Here is a 14917-nt window from a genome sequence, read left to right on the forward strand (position 1 = left end):
ATTGGGGGAAGGGTAAATACAATGCTGCAAGACAGGATCTGAGGAGCACAAAATTGGGAGCATAGGCTGTCAGGGAAGCATGTCGTTGAAATATGGAACTTTTTCAAGGAACAGATACGACGTGTCCTTGATATGTATGTACCTGTCAGGCAGGAAAGAGATAGTCGTGTGAGGGAACCTTGGTTGACGAAGGAGGTTGAATGCCTTGTAAGGAGGAGGAAGGAGGCTTACATAAGGTTGAGGAAACAAGGTTCAGACAGAGCATTGGAAGGATACAGGATAGCCAGGAGGGAGCTGAAGAAAGGGATTAGGAGAGCTAAGAGAGGGCATGAAAAGTCTTTGGCAGGTAGGATCAAGGATAACCCCAAGGCCTTTTATGCGTATGTGAGAAACATGAGAATAACGAGAACGAGGGTAGGTCCAATCAAGGACAGTAGTGAGAGACTATATTGAGTCAGAACAGGTAGGAAAGGTCTTAAATGAGTACTTTTCTTCAGTATTTACAAATGAGAGGGACCGTTTTGTTGAAGAGGAGAGTATGAAATGGACTGGTAAGCTAGAGGAGATACTTGTTAGGAAGGAAGATGTGTTGGGCATTTTGAAAAACTTGAGGATAGACAAGTCCCCCGGGCCTGACGGGATATATCCTAGGATTATGTGGGAAGCAAGAAAGGAAACTGCAGAACCGTTGGCAATGATCTTTTCGTCTTCACTGTCAATGGGGGTGGTGCCAGGGGACTGGAGAGTGGCGAATGTTGTGCCCCTGTTCAAAAAAAGGGAATAGGGATAACCCCGCGAATTACAGGCCAGTTAGTCTTACTTCAGTGGTAAGCAAAGTAATGGAAAGGGTACTGAGGGATAGAATTTATGAGTATCTGGAAAGACCCTGCTTGATTAGGGACAGCCAGCACAGATTTGAGAGGGGTAGGTCTTGCCTTACAAGTCTTATTGAATTCTTTGAGGAGGTGACCAAGTATGTGGATGAAAGTAGACAGTGGATGTAGTGTACATGGATTTTAGTCAGGCATTTGATAAAGGTTCCCCGTGGTAGGCTTATGCAGAAAGTCAGGAGGCATGGAATAGTGGGAAATTTGACCAGTTGGATAGAGAACTGGCTAACCGTTCGAAGTCAGAGTGGTGGTAGATGGTAAATATTCAGCCTGGAACCCAGTTACAAGTGGAGTTCCGCAGGGATCAGTTCTGGGTCCTCTGCTGTTTGTAATTTTTATTAAATGACTTGGAAGAGGGAGTCGAAGGATGAGTCAGTAAATTTGCAGGCGACACGAAGATTGGAGGAGTTGTGGATAGTGAGGAGGGCTGTTGTCGGCTGCAAAGGGACTTAGATATGATGCAGAGCTGGGCTGAGGAGTGGCAGATGGAATTCAACCCTGACAAGTGCGAGGTTGTCCATTTTGAAAGGACAAATAAGAATGCGGAATACAGGGTTAACGGTAGGGTTCTTAGTAAGGTGGAGGAACAGAGGGATCTTGGAGTCTATGTTCATAGCTCTTTGAAAGTTGCCACTCAGGTGGATAGAGCTTGTAAGAAGGCCTATGGTGTATTAGCGTTCATTAGCAGAGGGATTGAATTCAAGAGTCGTGAGGGGATGTTGCGGCTGTACAGGACCTTGGTACGGCCACATTTGGAGTACTGTGTGCAGTTCTGGTCGCCTCATTTTAGGAAAGACGTGGAAGCTTTGGAGAGGGTGCAGAGGAGATTTACCAGGATGTTGCCTGGAATGGAGAACAGGTCATACGAGGATAGGTTGAGAGTGATAGGCCTTTGCTCATTGGAACGGCGAAGGATGAGGGGTGACTTGATAGAGGTTTATAAGATGATCAGGGGAATAGATAGAGTAGACAGTCAGAGCCTTTTTCCCCAGGTACAACAGAGTGTTACAAGGGGACATAAATTTAAGGTGAAGGGTGGAAGGTATTGGGGCCGGGGGGGGGGTGGGAATGTCAGGGGTAGGTTCATTACCCAGAGAGTGGTGGGAGCATGGAATGTGCTGCCTGTGAGAGTGGCAGAGTCAGAATCATTGGTGACCTTTAAGCGGCAATTGGATAGGTACATGGATAGGTGCTTAAGCCAGGACAAATGTTCGGCACAACATAGTGGGCCAAAGGGCCTGTTCTGTGCTATATTGTTCTATGTTTGTTCTATATGTTCAACCTTCCCAAATCTTCTGATTTCCCAGTATTCTTGGCCACTTTATAGGCCATCTCTTTTCTTTGATACATTGCCTGACTTCCTTTGTCAGCCATGGCTGTCTAATCCACCCCACCCCGGATAACCTCTCTTTTCTTTGGGATGAACCTCTGTACACTGTCTTCAATTACACCCAGAAACTGTTTTCCCCACTAGGCTCTGCTTCCAGTCAATTTTTGTCAGTTCCTCTCTCATGCCCCTGTAATTACCTTTATTTAACTGTAACACCATTACATCCAAATTTGCTTTCTGTTCCATTCTCCCAGTTTCACTGCCTCCATCGCATCTGTTCCAGTGGTGCCAGCTTCGACAACAGGGTTTCTAAAATGTCCATCTTCTTTCTCCCCACCACTGTAATTGACAGGGTCCTTGGCTGTATCCGACTCTTCTCCCATATGTCAGTCCTCACCCTTTCTCTTGCCTCTGGCAACACCAACAGGGTCACCTTGCCTTCATTTACCAACCTACATACGAAGGATCATTAGCCACTTGGGGGTGGTTGGGGGGGGGGGCGCGGGTGGTGTGCGTGTGTGTGCGGGGGGTGATGAGTATGCTGTCAAAGGACACATTCCTGTCCCCTTACTTGTCAGCCTTCTTCAAAGCACCTTCCCAGAAGATGCGATACCTGTTCATTTACTTCTAAGTGAAGCAACAATTTGCCTGCAATTCACTCAATCTAGTTTTCTGTATTCACTGCTCACAATGTGAGGAAGTGAAATGCAGACGGAGCAGCCGGTTTGCGGAACACCTACATTCAGTGCAAAAAGAAATGACCCTGAATTTCCCTTTGCCTGCCACTTCAACACAATACCATGCAACACTCCAGCAAAGTTCTACGCAAGCTTCAAGAGCAGCATTTTATTTCCTGCATGGAGACCCTGCAGCCATCAGGCTTTAATAGAGTTCAATAATATTAGGGCCTGGGCACCTTTTCCCCATTTCCTTACCCCAACCCCCATACACCATGCCTTGCCCAACATGGCCTAGTACCACAACCAAGCTGTTGTCAGCTACTAATTCTCCCAGGCTGACCTTTATCCTTTCCTTTATGCTGGTCTCTCTCTGGGCTCCATCTTCACTTATCTTGCACCCAGCTTTAGCATATAAAGCAACTTTTTCCTATCTACAATCAGTTCACAGAAGGATCACTGGACACAAAACATTAACTCTGCTTGGTCTCCAGAGATGCTGCCAGACCTACTCAGTTTTTAGAGCAATTTGAGTTTTTGTTTCAGGCAATGCCAATGATATCCACACCCAATGAATAATAATACAATATAAATTGCATAATTAGCTCCATTTGCTGGAACTATGTTTGTTTTGATGATGCTAGAATCTATAAACACAAGGAATTGATTTTGCTTTTGCAGCAACTAATGAGAGATTAGGTGTGGCATGCCACAAGTGCTGTTAAGATATTGACGTTTGGCTACAATGGAAAACAATTTAAAAAAAATGAGTCTTATTGGCAAAACAGAGTCTTTAATGTTGCTTAAGTAAAATTGGTTCCATTGGGATTTCTGTGCATAGTTTTCAAAGGAAGGATATTACTAATATTTTCTAATGACAAGTTTATTTTTCTGCTCCTCGTTGTTCTCCGAAATGCAGCAAATTTTGGTCCTTAAAGCATACAATAGTCAACAAATTCTCAAGCATCCAATACTGCTTAAAACTGTTAGACCCTCCCAGAAAGAAAATCCTTGTTCTAATAGGAAACAACTGCAACAAGACTTCAAGCACTTGACCTTCCCAAGTGCTTTCAAATGAACATCTATTGCAGACAACTTTATTGTCTGTGTTACACGGAAATAACTGTACTTTGCATTAATCTCAGTAAACAAAAGCTTCCACTTAAGGGAGGGCAAGAGAAGTTTTTTTTCAGAAGAGCTACTAAGTACAAGAGTTTTGAGACAATTGTAATATTTAAAATCAAATAAATTCCTTTTCACCAAGAGTTGATCAAAATGATAAAAGGAAGAGTGAGGTTTAGGCTCCATGCGAAGCATCAAAGTGATGAGGTTTGCTTCACAAAATAAATACTGTTAGTAAGCTAATACAAATCTATTTCTTGCTAAGAACACTGATATCAAGTGGAAAGTGACCTCGGTCGATATGAATGCATTTAGCATAATTTTTGAAGTAGTAACAGAGGATTGAGGAGGGCAGAGTGGTAGATGTGATACATATGGACTTTAGTAAGGTGTTCAACAAGGTTCCCCATGGGAGACTGATTTGCAAGGTTAGATCTCATGGAATAGAAGGAGAACTCGCCATTTGGATACAGAACTGGCTCGAAGGTAGAAGACAGAGGGTGGTGGTGGAGGGTTGTTTTTCAGACTGGAGGTCTTTGACCAGTGGAGTGTCACAAGGATCAATGCTGGGTCCTCTACTTTTTGTCATTTACATAAACGATTTGGATGCAAGCATAAGGAGGTATAGTTAGCAAGTTTGCAGATGACACCAAAATTGGAGGTGTAGTGGACCGCGAAGAAGGTTACCTCAGATTACAACAGGTACTTGATCAAATGAGCCAATGGGCTGAGAAGTGACAGATGGAGTTTAATTCAGATACATGCAAGGTGGTGCATTTTGGGAAAGCAAATCTTAGCAGGACTTCTACACTTAATGGTAAGGTCCTAGGGAGTGTTGCTGAACAAAGAGACCGTGGAGTGCACGTTCATAGCTCCTTGAAAGTGGAGTCGCAAGTAGATAGGATAGTGAAGGCGGTGTTTGGTATGCTTTCCTTTATTGGTCAGAGTATTGAGTACAGGAGTTGGGAGATCATGTTGCGGCTGTACAGGACATTGGTTAGGCCACTGTTGGAATATTGTGTGCAATTCTGGTCTCCTTCCTATCGGAAAGATGTTGTGAAACTTGAACGGATTCAGAAAAGATTTACAAGGATGTTGCCAGGGTTGGAGGATTTGTGCTATAGGGAGAGGCTGAACAGGTTGGGGTTGTTTTCCCTGGAGCGGAGGCTGAGGGGTGACCTTATAGAGGTTTACAAAATTATGAGGGGCATGGATAGGATAAAAAGACAAAGTCTTTTCCTTGGGGTCAGGGAGTCCAGAACTAGAGGGCATAGGTTTAGGGTGAGAGGGGAAAGATATAAAAGAGATCTATGGGGCAACTTTTTCACGCAGAGGATGGTACGTGTATGGAATGAGCTACCAGAGGAAGTGGTGGAGGCTGGTATAATTGTAACATTTAAAAGGCATGTGGATGGCGTTAAGAATAGGAAGGGTTTGAAGGGATATGGGCCAGGTGCTGGCAGGTGGGACTAGATTGGTTTGGGATAACCGGTTGGTATGGACGGGTTGGACCAAAGGGTCTGTTTCCATGCCGTACATCTCTTTGACTCTATAACTGCAGGTACTATCACATTGAGCGACGAGTATCCTGTAGAATTGTAAAGGGTGGAATTCTGGCTCAATAAACTCATTAAAATTTGTACAATGTCAAATTCTTTCATTGGGGTTGTGTAAAAAAAAAATCTTTCACATAAAATGGCTAAATGAATTAGATTCTGAAGTTAGATATCTCCACTTCTACTTTAATCCTACATCTCAACATTTACTTCACAATTGATAAAAGTAATTAAAAGTGAAAAATAATTGGAGCATTTTACTTCCTAGATTTCTGTCCAGGAGAACCTTCTTGTCGATGGATGCCAGATGCCACCTGAACAAGGTGACACAGGAATGAAATTTATATCATTAAAACTGAAATCCATACCACCGAGGCTTGTAGATCTTTATGAGCAGAATCTTTGATGGCACTGGCTTCCCAAAATCCAGGGCACCGGATCAAAATTATATTCTTTTCTCAACTCCCTCACAAGTGAGCTCGTTCGAATGCTTTGTTTCTCCCTATCTGCCTTAATCCTTCAAAGTTTTAACTGAAGTGCCAGTGAGCAAAACATGTACTAACTGCACCAGCAGCTATTTCCTATACTAGCTCTTTATCTCTTCACAATTAACTGGGCAAATATAAGCAGAACATAGTTTGTTAAAACATGTATTGGACCCAGAAATTGGATGACATGACTATTTTAAACTGTGGAACAAATTGTTTTTGTAATATATGCTTCAATAAAAAGACAACCCAAATAATATTATAGAAAAATCAAAATATGATTATATTCTCCTAACAGCTCACCAAAGATTCACTAGAAGGAAAAGGGAAAGAAATAGCATAAACAAACATTTGGATTTAGGTAGTAACAACTCCACTTACCTAATTTATAAAACATTTCCATTTTTAATATTGATCTTGCAATGCAGATAGTTAGTTCAGCATTCTTCAACTAGTTAATGATAGTCTAGCAAAGCAGTTCTGGAATTTAACTCAAATTTTCTTCACCATCACACAGTAGCAAGTAGCAACAAAAGGCATGGGAGTGGTAGGTATGAATAGTTCCAGCAGTTTGGATTCACGAACCATGAATCTAAAAACTGTCAAACAGCATCAAGACTTTCAAAACGCATTTATGCTCCTTGTTAGGGTTAAGAGAACATAAGTGCATGAAAAATAAAAGTAAAAAAGTCAACATGCAAGTAGATAGGGTGGTAAAGGTAGTGCATGGCATGTTTGGCTTTATTGGTCAGGGAATTGAATACAAGAGTCAGGATGTCATGTTGTAGTAAAAAGTGAGGTCTGCAGATGCTGGAGATTAGAGCTGAAAATGTGTTGCTGGTTAAAGCGCAGCAGGTCAGGCAGCATCCAAGGAACAGGAAATTCGACGTTTCAGGCAAAAGCCCTTCATCAGGATGAAGGGCTTTTGCCTGAAACATCAAATTGCCTGTTCCTTGGATGCTGCCTGACCTGCTGCGCTTTAACCAGCAACACATTTTCAGTTCAGGATGTCATGTTGCAGATTTAAAAGACCTTGGTTAGACCTCACTAAGTATTGCATTCAATTACAGGAAGGATGTGGAGACGGCAAAGAGCTTGCAGAAGGGGATTACCAGGGCGTTACCTGGATTAAGGTACAAGCTGTAAAGGAGAGACTAGAATACTTAGGTTGTTTGCTCTCGAGCAGCGGAAGCTGAGGGGGAATTTATAAAAATTATGAGATGCATTGATAGGGTTGAGGTCAAAATCATTTCACGCCAGAGTTGCAATGTTAATATTGGAGGAGGAGTGGGGAGAATTTCAGGTTAGAGAAAGTTCAAAAGAAAGGCGAGAGGCAGATTTTCTTTTACACAGTCGTACGAGTCTGGAATGCACTGCTAGGTGGTAGGGGAGGCAGCTATGATAAAGGCATTCAGGAACTTTTAGATAAGCACATGAATATGCAAGGTATGGCAGGATATGGATCAAGGGCAGGGAGAAGGGATTAGTTTCATTTGACATGTTTAACACAACATAGTGGGCTGAAGGGCCCATTCTTGTGCGATACAGTTCAATGTTTTAACATTTTTTGTTATTTGATTAAAGGTATTAAATTATTACTGAAGGTTCAACAAGTCAAACTTTGCAAATTATTTTTCCTGATTTTAATTGCAGACAGTGACAGCATCAACATTTGATAAGTCATGTTTTTATGTTTTTCTTGTCATGGTTGTGTCACAAATTAACCTTGCAACTAGGTAAAGGGGAATCAATTAGGTTGCAAATTAAGTCCCTGCTCTTGGTCTCCAGCCTGCAACTCTCCAACATTTTGTTTCTTCCACATTCCTTCTGGTGACCTCCAATCTTTCAATCACACTAAACCCTGTGTCATCAGGCATCTCATTCTCCTTAAATTTCCAGAAAATTTCTTCCAAATTTGGCTCATTTCCTCTTCCCCATCACCACACAAATCAAGTCTGTTACCTACTTTTGAAGACCTCAAGACTATTCTCAAAGGCTTTATTGAAATGCAAGTACTAATAGCAGCACTTAGACAAGTTTAAATATTTCCTTATTTGGGGACTGGTTTTTCTTTGGGGGATGTCCACTTATAGGTCAGTTGGACTTCTGCAGAGAATTAATATTTTTGTTTGTAATTTAATAAAGCAATTTGCAGCAGCACATAAATGAACTTGACAATTTCTTTCCACAACTGGAAAGTTTCTAGGCCAATTAGTGTGGGATCATATCATGGCACTTTCCATGTCAGGAGTTTGGCATTAATTAACTTGCTTTTTGATTATAAAATCGTGTTCACCACCATTTAAAACTTCCTATAAACTAGAAAATAATCAGAGTATGACACTTCATGGCGGAGATGGGCCTGGGGAACAAAAGTCATTATTCATGCCCTCTCACCCGCTTTCTAATGACCAGTCTCAGAACAATTGCACATCGGAGGGAAATTACTTGCATTCTTCCTTGGGTTACTTTGTGGGTGAGGAGATCCTCCCTTTGACACGAAACCTGCGCAGATGTGATGTCTTTCTAAATTGAAAGCGCCGAGCCTCTACATAGTCCATACCCCTCTAACTCTGCCTATTTCTGTATCTTATAAAGATGCCTCTTAAATGTTGCTGAAAATATCTGCTTCTCCCAGCTCAATTTGCAGCACATTCCATGCAGTTACCAATTGTGGCTTTTTGATCACTTTATCCACTCATGTTAATGTTGAGTCTGGAACAACAATTTTTCAAAACTGAAAGTGGTTGGAAAATGGAGGGTTTTATACTTTCTGCAGAGGTAGAGGAACAAATGAAGTGGAGGCCCCAGTGCAAAAGCCAAAAGGGTTGCTACTTAGAGCAAAAGAGAAATGGAGATGTAAACTGGATGTAAATTCAGGGCGACAATCTGTCCTCTTGGTTGAGAGCAAAGTAAACAAGACAAGCTGTGGGGTTTGGGGGCTGGAGGGGAAATACAGAATCTAAGAAAAATGGAGGACAGATATCATGGGGCCAGAGTCTGAAGTCACCAAATTCAACGCAGACTCCAAGTCAAAGGTTGTGGAAAATGAGGGGGGTGTTGTTCTTCAACTTGCATTATGTTTTGTTAGAACATTGCAGCAGACCCAGAAGAGAAAAGATTGCATGAGAGCAAGGTGGTACGTTGAAATGACAAAGCAACTGGAAGGTCAGGGCCATTCTTGAAAACAGGTGTTCCACAAAGTGGTCTGCATTTGGTCTCGCCAATCCAAAGGAGGAAGCACAATTTAAGCAACAAACATGGTAGCAAGAAGTACACAAAGAGACCACTCCCTTCGTGACTCCCTCGTCAGGTCCACATCCCCCATCAACCCAACCTCCACCCCAGGCACCTTCCCCTGCAACCGCAGGAAATGCAAAACTTGCGCCCACACCTCCTCCCTTACTTCCCTCCAAGGCCACAAGGGATCCTTCCATATCCGCCACAAATTCACCTGCACCTCCACACACATCATCTATTGCATCCGCTGCACCCGATGTGGTCTCCTCTATATTGGGGAGACAGGCCGCCTACTTGCAGAACGCTTCAGGAAACACCTCTGGGACGCCCGAACCAACCAACCCAACCACCCCGTGGCTCAACACTTTAACTCTCCCTCCCACTCCACCGAAGACATGCAGGTCCTTGGACTCCTCCATCGCCAGAACATAACAACACGATGGTTGGAGGAAGAGCGCCTCATCTTCCGCCTAGGAACCCTCCAGCCACAAGGGATGAACTCAGATTTCTCCAGTTTCCTCATTTCCCCTCCCCCCACCTTGTCTCAGTCGATTCCCTTGAACTCAGCACCGCCCTCCTAACCTGCAATCCTCTTCCTGACCTCTCCGCCCCCACCCCACTCCGGCCTATCACCCTCACCTTGACCTCCTTCCACCTATCACATCTCCATCACCCCTCCCCCAAGTCCCTCCTCCCTACCTTTTATCTTAGCCTGCCTGGCACCCTCTCCTCATTCCTGATGAAGGGCTCTGGCCCGAAACGTCGAATTTCCTGTTCCTTGGATGCTGCCTGACCTGCTGTGCTTTAACCAGCAACACATTTTCAGCTCGGATCTGCAGACCGCACATTTTACTACAGCAAGAAGTACAAGTAAAACATTGGTTCAAATGAAATGTGTTTAGAGCTTTGAACAGTGAAGAGGAAAGTGGTGAATGGACAAGTGTTAAACATTGTTCAATTGCATGAAGAAGTGCCATGGGGAGAGAGGAAGTGTTAAGAAAGATGGAGAAAGGATCAGGGTTTCATGGAGGTTAAAGTCCCTGCAGAATGCTGACGTGAGGATGGTGTGAAGAGAAGAGGAAGGTGTGTTTGATGATGGCATCAGCAGGTGGTGGCAGAAGTGGCAGAAAATGACTTGAGTATGAACAGTAACCCCATCACTCAATAGCAAACAGTAATTTCCAGAACTGTCACTAATCTCACTTTATCTGTAGAATTTGCTCCAAAGCTTCTCATCTCAGTTCCTCCATCCAGCCTGTTCCAGCCTCACTGAACTTCTTTCTTCCTCTCTTGACTTGATTTTGGCCCAGATTCAGTGTCTCCCCACTTAATTTTACAATTCTACCAATGCTTTATGTTGGCATCACAACTTCCAGTTTCTGATTCTGATTCTGGTCACCTCTTCCTCACCAATGTGCAATCCCTCCATATGTCCATCCACCATCAGTATGGTTGAAGATAGCATTTTTTTTGTTAACAAAAATAAAAGGAAGTCTGGACCCATGAGTATCCTTTTTCCCCTAGCGGAGCTCATTTTTAAGTTTGAACAATTTCTCCTTTAATTCACTTCTGTGTCTCCAAGTCAAAAGGTATGGCTATGCGTACCCGCATTGGTGCCAGCTATGCTGTCTCTTTGTAGATACACAGAATATTCCTTGTTGAAATCCTACTTGGATCCCAACCCGTAACATTCTCCAATATATTGAGGTCATCAGTGCTGCTTTCTACTCTTATGCAGAGATGGAAAAATTCAGCAGCTTTGCAGCAATTTGATTCTAGTTTCCACCCTTCATCCACTCTTCGCACCCCCCCCACCCCCAACCCCTTCCCAGAACAATGATAGAGCTCTGCTTTTATCAGTTTCCACTACACCAGTCTTTGAGGGTGAACAGTTTAATATTATGGAATAGACCATTTAGGACAGATATAGGAGGAAAAATTTCTTCACTCAGTGTGGACTGCCTGTGGAATTCTCTGCCACGGAAAACAGTTAAGACCAAAACATTTAATGTTTGCAAGGAGTTACGATTTTATTCGGAGGACTAAAGGGCTTAAAGCACATGGCGAGAAATCAGATACTGGGTATCGATTTGAACGATTATATTGAATGGTAGAGCAGGCTCGAAGGGCCAAATGGTCTACCCATGTTGACATTTTTCTTTGTTTCTAAGATGTCCTCTTCAGACTGTAAAACTGTTGGATTTGCTAAGCTTGGAGAACAGGAATAAATCTAAAAAAAAGGAAACCTGGCCATTCTCGCAATCAGCCATAGCTACGCAGGACTCATGCAGATAGTCACACTAAGTATAAAAGCAGCTTAACACTGCACAAAAGGTGTTAGTGAATAGGAAACAATTACTTTTGTTGCTTTCCATAGAAGGTAACAGTTGCCTGCACAGAGAAGTTGGAAAGCAACTACCGCTTTTTCTAAAGCACAAGCGTTTACTGGAACATCAAAGATTATGTAGCACTCTGACGGGAAGGAGGCTACTTTGGTATAACTGATGCTACTTTAAGTGAATCCTGAAAAAGTATGTTAGCTTCATGTAATCTTTATGAACTTTAACAAGCCATGGAAAATAGAGGATTGAATCACCAATAACTCTTCCTACAATGTTATTGTGCCTATACATGTATTTCAATATAATTTGAAAAAAAAGTGTTAAAAAGACAGCAGATATACATACTGGCCTTATTCAATCAAATGCATGTTACAGCCTTGGTAGGAAGTGCTCATTTGGCACCAACATTTTTCAAATACATACAAGTCATTTTTCCTACCTTTACATCCTCCATACAAAATAGAAGCATCAAGATTACACACAAGACAACCTGCATTTATACAGCAGCTTCAACATTAATAGTGATAAGAATGCCTAACTCAGCAATACAACAAGAACCCACAAGACCCTGCAGCACATATGAAATTATACCTTGAAAGACAGATTAGGTCTCAGGACTGTGAGGGATTCACCATCATTTTTTTTTGCTGTTCAATTCGAATTCTTGCAGATACCACTATTTCAGCCTGTCTTTTTTCAGATAGTCAGTTGGCACAGGACTTGGAACAAAAAGCCACATTTTTTCAAAGCTTTTCATCTTGTACTCAATCAGAACAATTCACAAGAATACCAACTCAAAGGGAAAACCAGCATTTATACTACAGAAGAGGAGTGCTGATTGAATCTATTCGCTATGATGATGCCATGAAGAGTGCACCAATTAATGATGATCAACTGTTAAATGTCAAGTTTTGTTTAAATTTTAAACCAGGCAGGTTCAATCTGACAATCAAAGCCCTGTGAAGTGAACGAGCAAACAGATGGGACTGTTGAGTTGAAACAGGCAAAGTGTGTGTAAATTGTCTTTTTGCAGAGAAAAGGACCCTACTAAATGACTACTTGCCAGTACACACATGACTAAACAGGATGGGTTTTCATGACAATCTATGATAGGTGGCCACTAACACAGATGAGCTTTGTATGCTAGATTTAAAGCCAAAAGGTCCAGGTTCAAGTCACATCCACACGAGTCAGAGTCACAGAAATGTACAGCATGGAAACAGACCCTTCGGTCCAATTTGTCCATGCCGACCAGATACCCTAAATTAATTAGTCCCATTTGCCAGAACATGGCTCATATCCCTCTAAACCTTGCCTATTCATATACCCATCCAGATTTATTTTAAATGTTGTAATTGTACCAAACTCCACCTCTTCCTCTGGCATCTCATTCCATACAGGCACCACCCTGTGTGAAAACATTGAAATCTTCCCCTTCTCCCCTTAAATCTATTCCATCTAGCTCTGGACTCCCCCACCAGAGAAAAGACCTTGTCCATTTACCCTTGTCCACACCTCTCATTCTATTAATAAACCTCCATGGTGAACAGGCTTTAAAATAAACCATATCCCACATTTATTAATTGAACTTAAAATTGCACCAGATTCCATGATTTGAACCAATACCCCTACAACATGAAGTATAGGCTTTTAAATAATTAGTCCAACAGCATTACTATTACACTTTCACTTCTACCAAATGGTAACATACCAAACACTTGCAATCATCTGTAAACATCCCCAGAAGTGTGAAGTACACTGAGGCAACTAAGAACGGTGGGACACTATACTGCTGTCCTTGGGGCTGAAGTGACTGACTTTCAACAACTACAACTACCTTCTGCTGCCATAGAAATGAATCGAAGTGCAGAATTTTCCACTGATCCCCACTGAGGGTCAATGAGTACCCCTGCCGTTGACCCAGTTTGAAACTAACCAGTCCCAGAGGTGTGTCATAACCTGCCCTAACAGGTTAGTTCAAAGGACAAGCCTTCCAACAAGAAACGCTTCCTGCTTTTACTTCCTATAACGAATTGAAACAAGTTGGTCAGAAAAATAAAGCTTTACTTCGAATATATTTTGTCTCGACATAAGTTATCCATCCCCAACTAACCCATAAAAAAAATGTGAAGTTTTTCACAGTCAGCAATATAGGGTTAAGAAAAGGCGAGAGATAAATGGGCTGGGAAAGTATTGTCCAACAGTAGTCACTATCCTCCATTTGGTTCAAGGTGATAACGGATGACCATGCTAAGACTGTAATATAGATGGCATTAACAGCATCTTTGCGGTCAGTAATGTTGCTCTAGAATGGGGTGGACAGGACCCAGATGGTTCTTTCAGGCTTTGCTGCAGCTTCTCCCACCCGCACACCACAGGAACAAGGAGAACAATCTCCCGGTCACAGTAAAGGACAAACTCAGAGAAACACCAGACCCTCGAATCTATCTCTCTCTCGTTATTTTGTTTTTTAACTAGGAATAAACAACTCACCTGGGCTCGGCCTTGACAATTCGGTCCTAGGCCCGCGCCGGACACCTCTTATCCCGTCCTCTCTCCAGGCGTCCGCATACCGACCGCAGCCCCCACCCAGCCGTGATGGACAGCTCTGTCAGCCAACAGCCTACATCACATCCACCATTCCACCTTTGATCGGCAGCACTGTCCGCCAATAGACAACATTGTATCCGCCTCTACATCTGTGATGGGTGGACCTATTAGCCAATCAGTGGCTTGGTCGCCGCCCTTCCAGCTTTGATCGACAGCAATATCCACCAATGGGAAACATTGTACCGACCTTTACAGCGGTAATAGATGGACCTCGCAGCCAATAGTCAGCGTGGTCTACCCCCTTTCAGCTTTGATCGACATCTCCATAAGTCAAGGGACAACAGCACCTCTGGCCTTTTAGGTGATGAGAGTTGAAATTGTGGTGCTGGAAAAACACAGCAGGCCAGGCAGCATCCGAGGAGCAGGAGAATCAGGAGATGCTGATAGGGGTGGGGAGGGAAATATATCCCTGGTGGTGGGGTCTTTTTGGAGGTAGCAGAAATGACGGAGGACGATACGATGTATCTGGAGGTTGGAGCCTCATTCCTGACGAAGGGCTTATGCCCGAAACGTCAATTCTCCTGCTCTTCGGATGCTGCCTGGCCTGCTGTGTTTTGCCAGCACCACATTTTTCAACTCTGGTCTCCAACATCTGCAGTCCTCACTTTCTCCTTTTAACGGTGATGGATGGCCCTAACAGCCGGTAGTTATTGCAGTCTCTG

The 14917-nt window shown here is 43.0% G+C and overlaps 1 protein-coding gene across 1 annotated transcript in view; it reads right to left on the reverse strand.

The window, feature by feature from the left end:
* The window catches only part of LOC132820846 (transmembrane protein 50B), a 67095-nt gene extending 52846 nt beyond the window's left edge, over positions 1–14249 (reverse strand). The window contains exon 1 of the mRNA XM_060833194.1: positions 14139–14249. The gene's annotated coding sequence lies outside the window, so the exon portion shown is untranslated. The remainder of the gene's footprint in view (positions 1–14138) is intronic.
* Between the last annotated feature and the right edge of the window lie 668 nt (positions 14250–14917).

Source organism: Hemiscyllium ocellatum, chromosome 12, assembly GCF_020745735.1.
Source record: "Hemiscyllium ocellatum isolate sHemOce1 chromosome 12, sHemOce1.pat.X.cur, whole genome shotgun sequence".
Taxonomy (NCBI): Eukaryota; Metazoa; Chordata; class Chondrichthyes; order Orectolobiformes; family Hemiscylliidae; genus Hemiscyllium; species Hemiscyllium ocellatum.